The sequence below is a fragment of the Anser cygnoides genome, chromosome 2 (genome assembly GCF_040182565.1).
Source record: "Anser cygnoides isolate HZ-2024a breed goose chromosome 2, Taihu_goose_T2T_genome, whole genome shotgun sequence".
Classification (NCBI taxonomy): domain Eukaryota; kingdom Metazoa; phylum Chordata; class Aves; order Anseriformes; family Anatidae; genus Anser; species Anser cygnoides.
This window is the reverse complement of record NC_089874.1, coordinates 15824711-15836834: the sequence shown is the minus strand read 5'-3', so window position 1 is coordinate 15836834 and position 12124 is coordinate 15824711. Positions and strand designations below refer to the sequence as shown.

Genomic DNA, 12124 nt, shown 5'->3' with positions numbered 1-12124 from the left:
GTAAAGCAATTAATTTTAAAAAGTAACAAAGTTCCAAAATGAAATAGTTTATTATGAATGTAAAAAACTGCTCTAGGGACCACCACAATCTCTCATATTTGGCTGCCTTTATGACATTCACTGAAGCTTATAGAAGGAACTGCATTAGTGGGATCCTAGGCTGAGCTTGTAGAAAACAGCACTTTGATGCTGCCTCCCCCCCCCCCCGAAGTCCTTTAAAGAAGAAAAAGGAAATTTTAGGACTTTTTGAGAAGCTCCTAATTAAAAGGCACTACCTATGTAGTCCTTAAACTTTGTTAGTCTTTTGGGCATTTACAATACATTGTTACCACATCATAGGGTTTCTGCAGATGCACCCAAACCCCTCCAGTTAAGCAGATACCAATCGGGTGCTGTCATCAGGCAAGAGGAGTTTATGTTTCACTAAAACTCTAAGTTTCAGAACAACAAAAAAACAACTTTATCCAAAACATTTTTGATTCTGAAATGCAAATCAATAATAATATTAGAAATCACTATTCATTCTTTTGTCATGCTAATTATTCTGGTAATTAAATACTAGTTAAAAAAGCCACAGTAACTGAAATTTGAACTTGGCACACAGGCTACCCACCCCTCTCTTAAGTATGAACTTCTGAGAACACTGATTTATAACACACACTTACTGAGTCAAGTGAAGTTCATCACATGATTGTGCATTTCCAGTAGAACGGCAAGAATCTTATCCTTTTCTTGCTGGAAATGCAGAGGATTGGGCTCGCCAAAAATAATAGTAAAAAATATTAAGACCACCAAATTAAAAAAAAAGAAAAAGAAACACACCAAAGCCACCTTCTCTACCTAACACAACTGCTAATTCATTAATCAAAGAGCTAAGTATAGACTACTTTGATATTCCACATAGGATAAGCTGAAGGGCTAAAAAGGTAGAGCAAATATAGAAATTATGGTTATACTTAGGTTTAATGGTAGGCACAGCGATGAACTCTACCTTTAATCTGTCAACTGACCATCAAGTTAGGAACAAAAGGCCCCCATGCCACTACACAAACCTTAGGCTGCCACGATGTCCACACACTGAGCTGGGATAAAGGGATGAAAGAGTGTACTGGGGCCAAGCCATGTTCATTGCATAACTGGAGAAAGTTTACTGCCGTAATTGTTAATTGCATGGCCCTGTGCATGTATTTGCAACTTTATTGCAAATTCAATCCACAATTTTCAATGATTTTAACTTTTTAAATTTTGTTCTTAAAATAAAGCATTTACTTTAATACCTTACTCTCCTAGGATAGAAACACTATCTTGCAAGTTGCTTCAAGTGCTTCAGAGGTTCTGGACAGAATGATCCAGTCCTTGCAGACCTTCAGAATTATATCGCTGATGTTAAATAAGGCAGAGTTATAGCCGACACCTACTCTATCGTGTCACATGCTTTAAATTGTAATTCCTGGTTCAGAATGAAAGTTGTGTATCTGCTTGCCTCAGGCAATCCAGGAGAGCACTGATTTATACCTAGATAGGAATTAGCTAGATTTCAGATTTTTGAGGGGCAGTACAGTATACTTGCCTCTTGGAATGAAGAGGCATTGCCTAATATACGTGTTTAGAGGGGAGGAACAGCGGGGTGGAAGTTAGTGGGAAATCCAAGCTTTTTTGTTCAGTTAGTTTTGTTTGGTTTTAAATGTCAGTGGCCCTACCTACCCACCTACAGTATGACTAAACTCAAATTCCAGATCAAAGTAATAAGATTGCGCTGTTCCTTTCAAACAACAGATGCTTGTGAAATTCTGGGTTGTTACACTTAAATTCTAGCGACTAGTGAAGTTTGTAGGAGAGTTACTGAAAATATATTAGGAATATAGTAAAGTCACATAGATGTACATAGATGTAACCAAGCATCTAATAAAGGCTATATCATTTTTACTTAGAACCAATAAATTTCTCCAAAGAAAGAAGAAAAAACCCAAATCTCTCATCTTTTGGATTCTGAAAGTCTGAAACTGCAAGACTAACACTTAAAAAAATCTGTAAACTGAGGGATGTTTCACGTATAGACATGGCATCCTGAAGTACAAGTTTTTTTAGTTATTTTTAATGGTTAGTTACCTTGATTAGCTTTTGTCTCCTCAGTCTTCAATTTGAAGATTTTTATGGTACTTCCGGATTTTTATTAGCTTATGAAAACACTAATTATTTCAACCTCAGATATGGAATCCTTTACATTACACACTGTATTTTGATTTATACTTCTAAATTAAGCATAAGAGAGAACACTACAAAGATATTGTTTGTCTTTGGGATACAAACTAATCATGATCATATTTATATGCAAGCATTTGTATACATGCTTCAGAAGGCTCAAATTAATACCACTCTATTAGTGGAAAACACAATGAACTGAGTTTGAATATACATATCCAGCAGAGGAGGCTAGATCTGCATACAAAACCAATTGACAAGACTGTTTGGTGATATTATATATGCATATGTGTGTACCTGAGTGTGTGTGTGTATAAATGATTCTATCAGAGGCACGAAAATGGAAAACTGATAGGGTTAACCTGAAAATACATTGTTAGAGGTCTTTCAACATTTAGAGAATGCAAAACACTTGTGGGAGTTTGGCAGTTGTTGACAGGGAAAGTGTTTCAGTTGAGAAGGATAAATCAAGCTGCCCTTAGACGAAAGAAGAAAGTAGATTATTTTCCCTATGCCTTTAACATATGTGGGCCCAGAAAACCAAAGCTGACTTGATATGGGCTAAGGGGTTGGTCACCCTGTGTAGATTACATTCTGTGTAGCCACACAATGGCTTGGGTTGGAAGAGATCTCAAAGACCATCTGGTTCCATCCCCCTGCCATGGGCAGGGACACCTCCCACCAGATCAGGTTGCCCAAAGCCCCATCCAGCCTGGCCTTGAACACCTCCAGGGATGGGGCATCCACAGCTTCTCTGGGCAACCTGTGCCAGTGCCTCACCACCCTCCGAGTGAAGAATTTCCTCGTAATATCCAGACTAAGTCTACCCCCTTTTAGATACTGAAGTAGTCTTCAAAATAGATCAGGACACCATATATATTTCAGGTGTTCTCCTCAAGTCCAGCGTAAGGGCATCCTGAGAAACACAAGCAAGTGGAACGTGGTATTCACAAATTACTTAGAGTACTAGTTAAGGCTCTCTCCCTTGCTCCAATACAGATTCTTGATTCTCTTAATGTGTTAAAATATTAAATAATGTGTTTGTTTTATTGTTGTCTGGCACTCTCACCTTCCAAGAGGAGACAGACCACTGTCATTAACACAGGGGCCTGTGCACAAGCCAGCTACAGGTCACAGGTGCCAAGTTTGCAGAACTTCATCTAATTTGTAAGCAACTCAAGAAGGCTGTTAGCACAGAAGTTCATAACCTAATTAAAATAATGTAAAAGTAAAATTAAAAAAAAAAAATCAAAGAACGTAGAAGACAGGATGGAAGACAGTTTCTCATATTAAAGTAGCTCATCTGAAAGTATCCTTGCCTAGAATTTCTAACCTGCTACAACAGCAGATTTTTAGCTGGGAAATTGACTCAGAGATGACAAAAGAAATTAGAACATGTTTTTGTGGAATTCTCATTCTTTGAGTGCTTGTAAATGGATATGGGCCAGAATATGCGCACGTGGAGTCAAATATAAACTGTTTTCCCCTCTATCAAAAAAAAAAAAGCTGATTGCATATTCACAATTCAAAGAAAGTGCTGCAATCAGCATTGAATGTCATCAAGGTATTCTGCCTTGTATGGACACCTTTAAGACCATCAGAAATAACACAATTGCTCTGCATTATAACATTTTGAAATTAAATTTTAATTTTTCTTCAAGAAAAAACTCCCTGAACCAATACATCAGGCTATAAGATGCTCTGTCTAGGCCTGGTATTAAAGAAGATGAAAAGCTGCCAGGTGAAAGGACTCTGAGGAAATTATTCTTTTAGTCATCACATTGTATCAGCAGCACCAAGATTCCTAGTAAACAAATATAAGACCTAAGGGATGCCTAGAGTGCTGAAAGGCCCAGAGTTGAGTCACCTATTTTTCATCCTGTTCGAATAAACATGAAAAACTCCCCCTTATTTCTGTTAGTGAACATTCAAGCTGCACATACCTCTAAGGCCAAGGAGATCTTGCTTATGTTTAGCAAGTTTCTTAAAGCTCTGAATAGGAGAGAGGATTAAGAACTAACTCTTCATTACCTAAATCACACACATGTCAAGGTGAAAACAAACATTAGGGTGTGGAATTTATCTGATTAAGTACGGATATTCACATCTGAGCTAGTCATACTAGGCAGGTGGAGATCTGGTCAGGATAATTAGCAAAGTTTAAACTGTTCTTCACCTCCAAATAGACACAAAATATTTGGGTTATTATTTGTAAGATATGGAATCTTCAACCAGTTTCTTTTCAGCAATTAGGGTTACAGATTTAACAATACCCATCTAAAGTCAGTTAAAGCAAGTTCTACATTAAGCGTTTATGATACAGTGATTCCAATTTACTCAGAAGCATAACTTACTGTTAATCCACTGAAGCATAAGTTAACACCATCTTACGGGCTTGTTACTTTGACATCTAGCCATATGTTTGTTCCCAGAGAAAAAGCAAAATGGAACCTGACACAAAGAGGACTGCTCTGGGAGGAACAAGTCCTTGGTTCTGTTCACTATTCCTGGGTTTTCCTACATTTTGTTTTCTGTTGTACAGTATTGTATGCCTCTGAGCAACCATCCATTTACCATCTGGGATCTCTATAACAGTATCTCAATTTCCTGCACAGCCAGCAAGGATTAGTACTCACAAAATATTTAGCAGTTCCCTTTTCTCTCTCTGTTGTTTATAGGGGAAATATTTAAGGTGGGTAAAAAGAGTCATTTTTAGCAAATGTATGTAATTTTTAATCACTTCAGTGCCCACTTTAAGGGTCAAATTTTGCACACCGATTTTAGGTTCTAGCTATTATCAGTAGAAAAGCTTATGAACAAAACATCCTATTAAGGAAACCTATAGTACTGATATATATATATATAGTATATATAGATATATATATACATATAGATATGACTCATACATAGATATATATATATATATATATATATATATATAGTAGATATATATATATATATATATAGTACTGATCTTGCTGCCAGGGCCAGTGGTAATATGATATACTGGAAACATGACTTAAGAATCTAAAGAAGCCCTGGGGAGCTGAAACCACTGGTTGTATGTGTCAAAAACGTACATGATTGCTTTGTTGTGAACAACAGCAAATCAGAGAAATTGTTTCAAAGCACTGATTTATTTTTTTCCCCACCCACGTATATTTACTAAAACACTTACAATCCTAGATTGTCTCACGGATTTGGACCTCTACTACAACATGAATTACCTTCTTGAGCCTTTTGATAAAAGAGGAAAAATATGAAGAATGCTAGGTGGAAGGATGCTTTAACCTTTGGATGCAGCTTCCTCTGACGCGTAACACTGAAGAGCCATACAAGTTGCAGTCTGGAAGAGGCATGGAAGAATGAGAGTCTGGAGCAAGACAGACATCCTTTGTTCACAGCTGGGAAACAGGTTACCCTTGAAGAAATTTTTTTAAAAAGTATTCATTGCTATGATTTGATGCTGACATGTATGATGTGGAGTACTACAGATAACAAGGAAGGTGAGAAACAAGATTCTATGTCAGATGGGTTTATAAAATAGAGAAGCCTCTTTTATTCCCCTTTCCTAAGCCTTGTTAAGTGTTGAATCAAAGGATCAACTAATAGTTTAAAACCTTCAAAAAGGGAACAGCCAGGAGTCAAAGCCATCAAGGTACGTTACCACATGCAGGAAAAGAGGGAACAGTGGTATATGGAGTGAATACATCAGGAGGTACGGATGGCTGTGATTTGAACTGAGTCCCGGGTGATGTTCTCTTACACCACTAGCACACATCTGGGGAGCTGTCTTCACATCGTTATTGGCTAACTTTGGAAGCTGGTTAGATCTGCCTGGGGTCTGTAACATACATCTGCACCTCTACAGCCAGCCAGCGTTACCTTCTGTCTCTTACCTGAGTATATAATACTAGTAATATTGGCAGGAGGAACATCACGAAGGCACGCAGAACCTATTGATTGATCACAGGTCCAGCAGATCGGTCAGGATGGGTTAATATCTTAAAGATTTAGTTTATGGTAGGAAGCTATACTTCAATTAGTTTTAAGCCAGGAGAGCCAAATATCTTGAAAAGGTGTATGGGGTCTACACAAAGTTTCTAGGTAAAAGGGAAAGTGTATTACAAGCAAATCATATTAGTTTTGCTGTCTGAGAATTGGAGGGGTATATAGGGAAAAAAAATTAAGATCCCCTCCAAAAAACTAAACCAAAACAACAACAACAAAAAAAAACAACAAAACCTACAACCTCTTGTGTTTTAGATCCTGATATTCCACAGACAGGCACAGACATTTCAGAAGGAGTGAGGCTGGGAAACGTGCAGTCGAGGCAAAGCCACTCCTCAGTAATGTGTCTTCCAGACATTTCTGCAGAAGATGCAGGAAGTAAATTAGTTGTGACTTAGCTTTGAGAGAACACTACATCTTAATCAATTCTTATTCCTCGTTGGCAACACATCTGCTGGGAACTGTTTCTTGTTCAACAATGGCTCAAAAAAGAAGCAGGAAAGAAGTGAGGAAACCACTAAGTTGCAAAACATCAGCACTTCACTCCTCTTACCTTGTTAACTTCTTGGTAAGAGTGAGAATAGACGCTTTCATAAGATGTAGCAAAGCTGCAAAACCACAACCAATGATAAATAATAGCCCTGCCCGAAGAGGAGAAAATAGCAAATTTCTACTCAGAATTCATATTTTTGCTGACCAGAGCTAGAAGCTGCCTCTCAGCAGCATGATCACTAGCAATCAGTTCGCTTGTGGCCTGCACGCACACACTGCAGTCACAAGAAGTCACCACTTCCATAGTCCAGGATGGCAAGAGGAACAGAAACATGAAATTGTCTTCAGAAGTTTATCATTTGTTCAATATTGTTATCAGTGAATGAGCAAATTGAACACTGGTCTACATAATGTAAAGAAGAAAAGGGAAGTTGTGTAAGAATTACTTAAATCTGTATGACCCAGAGATCCTCCAAGATTTATCGTTACTATAATAGATTCAAGAAGTGGCTTTACTGCTACTGGTGTAACCTCAAGTGCCAACCTTGTGATCTGGCAACCTGGTTTCAGAGATGGAAAACGTCCAGAATTCTTCGCAGAAGGCCCATAGCTTGATACAACTCTTGGATCTAGGAAAAGTACAAGGGCCTTGAAGACATAATGTTCATAATGAACCTTCATGGGCCAGCGGGGCTCCATGCTGCAGCCAAGACTTGATAAAAGCAGATCTTGTCTGACAGAGAAAAGAGATCCTGGAAGACGACTGCTGTCTCGAACATAAATGCCTCTTACTGGAGGAAGGTTACAAGACATATTTACCTAGGACAGAATTAAATTTTACTTCACTTTTTTTGAGAGAGAAGGAGGGAGACCATTACAGAGAAGGAGAGAGACCATTACTTGAAGCTGCACAACACTTTACATTAAACTAAATAACTTAATAAACAAACTTTCTTTAAAAAGAGGCCAAATGCATTTTTAAAGATGAAAACGCACAAGAAAAATGTAAAGATGGTTTTCAAATAGTAAAATACTTGTCAAGTTTATTCTTTAAAAGCAATAAACATATTAAGGTATAAGATGCAAAGGTTTGTAAAATTATTAGCTTCATATTACTCCAAAATAATGGCCACAAGGATGCCTTAAAACCGTGGTGGATTTAACGTTAAATTTATTCCTGAACCTGTTGAGTTTTTTTAATGTATGCTCTGCTCATAGGCTTGGCTGTGTCTTCCCACCCATCTTTTTCCAACATTAATCACTCCTGTTTTCTTAAACACCGAACATGGCTGTTAGCAGAGAGCCTTCTGAAAGATTTGCACTTGGAGCTGAGGTGAGGTGTAGATTGTAACAAAAGGAAGAGAAGGCAGAATGAGATACAGATAGATAGACGGATCGACTGATCTGTCGAAACTCATGCTCCACTTAGAACAGGGAAGAAGAAACCCACCCACTCCAGGTGAATCCTGTTTCCACTCTGAAGAAACGGGTCACGTTTCTCCATTCTTTACAGTCCCCTCCCAAGCCCAGCTCCTGGGGACAGGGGAGCCCAGGGGAAGGAGGCCGCGCCGGGGCCGAGCAGCAGCCGCGGCCGGCCCCCGGCCCGAGCCGGCAGCAGGCAGACAATGGGCGAGCCGCACAATGCGCGGCGCGCAGCCTTCCATATTGCGCGGCAGCCCAGCTCCAAGCAGCTCCTCCGCGGCCACCGCAAAATCGCTCGGGGAGGGGGTGGGGCCGAGAATCTCATTACCGAAAAAAAAAAAAAAATTAAAATCTTTAGGTGGATGGGGATAAAAAAAAAAAAAGGAAAAAAAAAGGAAAGAAAAAACCCAGCTCCATTCCACAGAGCGGCGGCAGGGTGAGGTCGTGCCCGCTGCTGCGGGCACCTCCGGGGCGGGGATGTAGTGGGGCTGCCAGCACCCCACCTGCCCCCAGACCCCCCCCCAGATCCCCCCAAATTCCCCCCGGGTGCCCCCCTCTGCCGCCAGGGCCCGAAACGTGCGGGAGCGCCACAGCGCCGCCGCCGCAGCTCGGCGCAACACAAAAAGGGGCTCCCCCCCCCCCCGACCCCCCCCCCCCCCCCTCCCCGTGCGAGGGAAAATGCGCCGAGAAAAATGCCCAAAATTACAAAATGTCTCCCAAATGTACCTTTCTTAGGAGGGAAAAAGGCAAAGAAATAAAACGTGTTGTTCCCCCCCGCCCCCCGCCAGCCATCCAAACGGGGAGCGGCGAAACGAGAGCTTTTATATAACTAATGCTCGGAGCTAATTGCCGTAACAGCGCTAATTTGTAAATAAAAAGGTCACGGTTTACTAACAGCCATAACTTCATATAAACCCTGCTATGTCAATCCCCACCTCCGCCATACCAAGGGCAGTTTCCCCCCGTAGTTTAGACCAAAGTAATCCATCAAGAGCCATCGCAAATGGCATTTTAAACTCTTTTCGCCACGGCCACCGCCGCCGAGCAGCGACATAATGTGCTGCCGTGTGGCTCTGGGCTGCATTGTATTTCTAAAGACGGGAAAACACTCGGCCAGGGCTACGTTTGTTACTCGGTAAGGAAACCACCCCCCAGATCAAAAGCCAGAAGGAAAAGCCAAGTCCATCTCAAAAAAATACCCGAGTTCTTCCACCCTTAAATCGAACTTAAATCGTTGGTAAGCTCGGCGTGCATTAAATTTTAAAGAGGAAGCAAAACTGACTTTGGCAATTGTCGCTATTAAGGAGACATCGCTGGGTGGAATACACACGAGATCAAAGCTAAGAAAAATACAAGGCTCTGTTTTGTTCGCCAGCACAAGGCAAACCGTCCACAGCACGAACACACGGGAAAAGAAAAATAAAAAATAAAACCCCACGAATATTTTCGCTTAAAACCCCAAACTTACCTTCGGAGAAGGCAGCCCTCGCAGACCGCCTGGAACAATATGGACCGCATACTCGCTCTCCCACCGCCAGCCACCTCCATGCCGCAAAGGGCTCCCCGAACATCCTTAAAATATTTCGCAAATGCAAAAAAAAAAAAAAAAAAAAAAAGAAAAAAAAAGTCAGACTTTCTCTCCCCCCCCCGCCCCCCGGTCCCTCCCCCCGCCCCCGCCTGGCTGGAGGGCGAGGAAGGCGGCGGCTTCCCCGGGCTCTGCGGGCGATGCCGGGGGGGAGCCACCGGGGTCACAACTTTGCCACGGTCGCCCCCGGCTCCCCCCCCCCCCCCCCCAACATCTCCACCGCCACCGCCTGGAAAAATGCGGCGTGCCATTTTCCAGCCGCCTTCCAGCCACCCAGGACCAAAGTCTAGCGCTGGTTTTCGGTGACACTGCAAAACTACGGCTCGCTCCGCGCAGCCCACCCCCGCCTCGCTTCCCCCCCCCCCCCCCACCTTTTTTCCTTTTTTTTTTTTTTTTCTTCTTTCCCAACGCCAGCAGCCGCCTCCCGAGAACGAATAAATAGAGGCAGCTGGAGCAAATAACGCCGAGACTTCGCCCTTCTCCCTCCCTCCGTGCCGCCCCACCCCGCCGGCAGCCCCGCAGCAACTTGGTGCCCGGGAGCGCATCCCTCGGCCGGGCCCGGCGGCGGGGGCACCCCGGGGCCAGCCCCCGGCCCCGCCGCACCTCAGCCCCCCCCCCCGGGCGGCTGGAAAAGCCCCAGTCATGCCCGAAGCGAAGCCTGGGAAGCGGGAGGCTTGAATTCCCAGCGAAATCCTCGCTTTCCTTACGCGCGGAACCACCTACCTTCCGCGAGAGCTAAATTAACGCTAAATTCACCGGGTACGCCCGTCACGGCGGGGATAGTTTTTCCATAAATGCCGTTTTAAAAACCCCTCCTCGGACTGACTGACAGAATTCTACCATGCTGCCCACAAACAAAATGGCTGTGGCACCGAGTTTTTTGGTTCCTCCCACCGTGCCTCCCCCTGGCCTCCAGGAAGTGGTAGAAAATCCAAAATAAAAATCGGCACGAAAAAAAGTACAATGCGGCCCCAAAACTCCGGGCGGCACCGCCAGGCACCGGGGCCGGGGGAGCACCTTCCCCGGCGCCCTACTTTCTCGAGGATTTTATTATTATTATTATTAATTTATTTATTTATTTTTTAAAGGGCATCAATCACTGGAAATTTACATCCCTGTGTAATTCGAACTTCCTGCTTTACATATTTATAAGGTCTTTCACCTATCTTGGCAGGCGTTCAGCTGAAGTGGGTTGGGAAATTCGATGCTGTGGCTCCAGTTCGGGAGCTGAGTCAGGTACTCGGCTGCTGGAAGGCGGCTGGCGAAATGCTGGCAAATTCTCACACTTCCAGGGCTCGGCGCGGGATTAAATCGCCCCCGTAGCCTGGAAGCGAGCGTGCAGCCGCAGACAGGACGCCGGAATGGGCATTCTCGTCGGGATGGGGAATTTGGGGCTCTTGCACGTAGATATCCGTTTTGTAATGTTTACCTTTTTGCGTTTGTGGCTCACGGTAACCTCCCCGGGTTATGGTTTCTGCGGAAATAATGTTGCATTTTCCCTTGTTACACCGCTGTATAGTGTTACCACCTTAAACTTTTCTTGATGTTCACCTTAACTAAATAAACACGGAGGTACGGGGTATTCAAATTAGAGATGATCATAAAAATGTCAATATGTGGTCCTCCATCCCAGCCAGCAGCCTCGCTAGGCAGTAGCAGAGCTCCTCCTGCACGCTGCTTCTTGGGCCCCATAGGGCCTGATTCATTTCCCAGGAGAGTCTTTTCACTGCCTTTAGTAGGAGTCACGGTGGAGACAGGCTGTCAGACCTGCTGAGCCTGATCCAGCGCTAATTTAAAAGGCTTGAATTAATATTCCCCTCCACTGCTATTCTAAACCTTTTTCAGAAGACAAAAAAAAAAACACAAGTGAAATGGAGGGGTTTTGTTCCTTAACCACCTCCTATTTCTAGGCCTTAAATTTCAAAAAATTATCTGTAAAAGAACATAAAGCAAATTTTGTCGTAATTGTGATTTGTTTGTACTGTCCTGATATCTAGCAGCCTTAATCCTGGACTATGATTATAATAATATACCACACAGAAATATAGGGCAAACAGATAATTCCTACCCTGAAGAGCTCAAAAGTGTAAGACAAAAGACAGCAGATGGCTACGGACAGATGAGGGAAACAATGAGCCTGTATTGATCAGCCAGGAAGGCACAGTTTGCAACACACCATCAGCCCAACCTTGTTTCTGTGTATACACCATGGGAAAGAAGACATAAGGTGGGATTTGATGAAGAAAATTAATTGTTCTTATGGTTGTTTAAAGAGGACTTCTCCAACAGGAAGGACAGCATGGAAGAAAGCACAAAGAAGCTTGTATGAAAAAGAAGCAGATGAACTACATAAGTCTAATAAAATTGTCATTAATTTCTTTATAATGACAGAAAAATGATGAGGGGGGATGT

General features: G+C 42.7%; 1 protein-coding gene across 1 annotated transcript in view; it reads right to left on the bottom strand.

Moving 5' to 3' along the window:
* Positions 1-10595, bottom strand: part of EPC1 (enhancer of polycomb homolog 1) — a 67269-nt gene extending 56674 nt beyond the window's left edge. The window contains exons 1-2 of the mRNA XM_048076570.2: positions 10436-10595; positions 9596-9699 (exon numbers count right to left, since the gene is read on the bottom strand). The gene's annotated coding sequence lies outside the window, so the exon portion shown is untranslated. The remainder of the gene's footprint in view (positions 1-9595; positions 9700-10435) is intronic.
* Positions 10596-12124: the final 1529 nt, after the last annotated feature.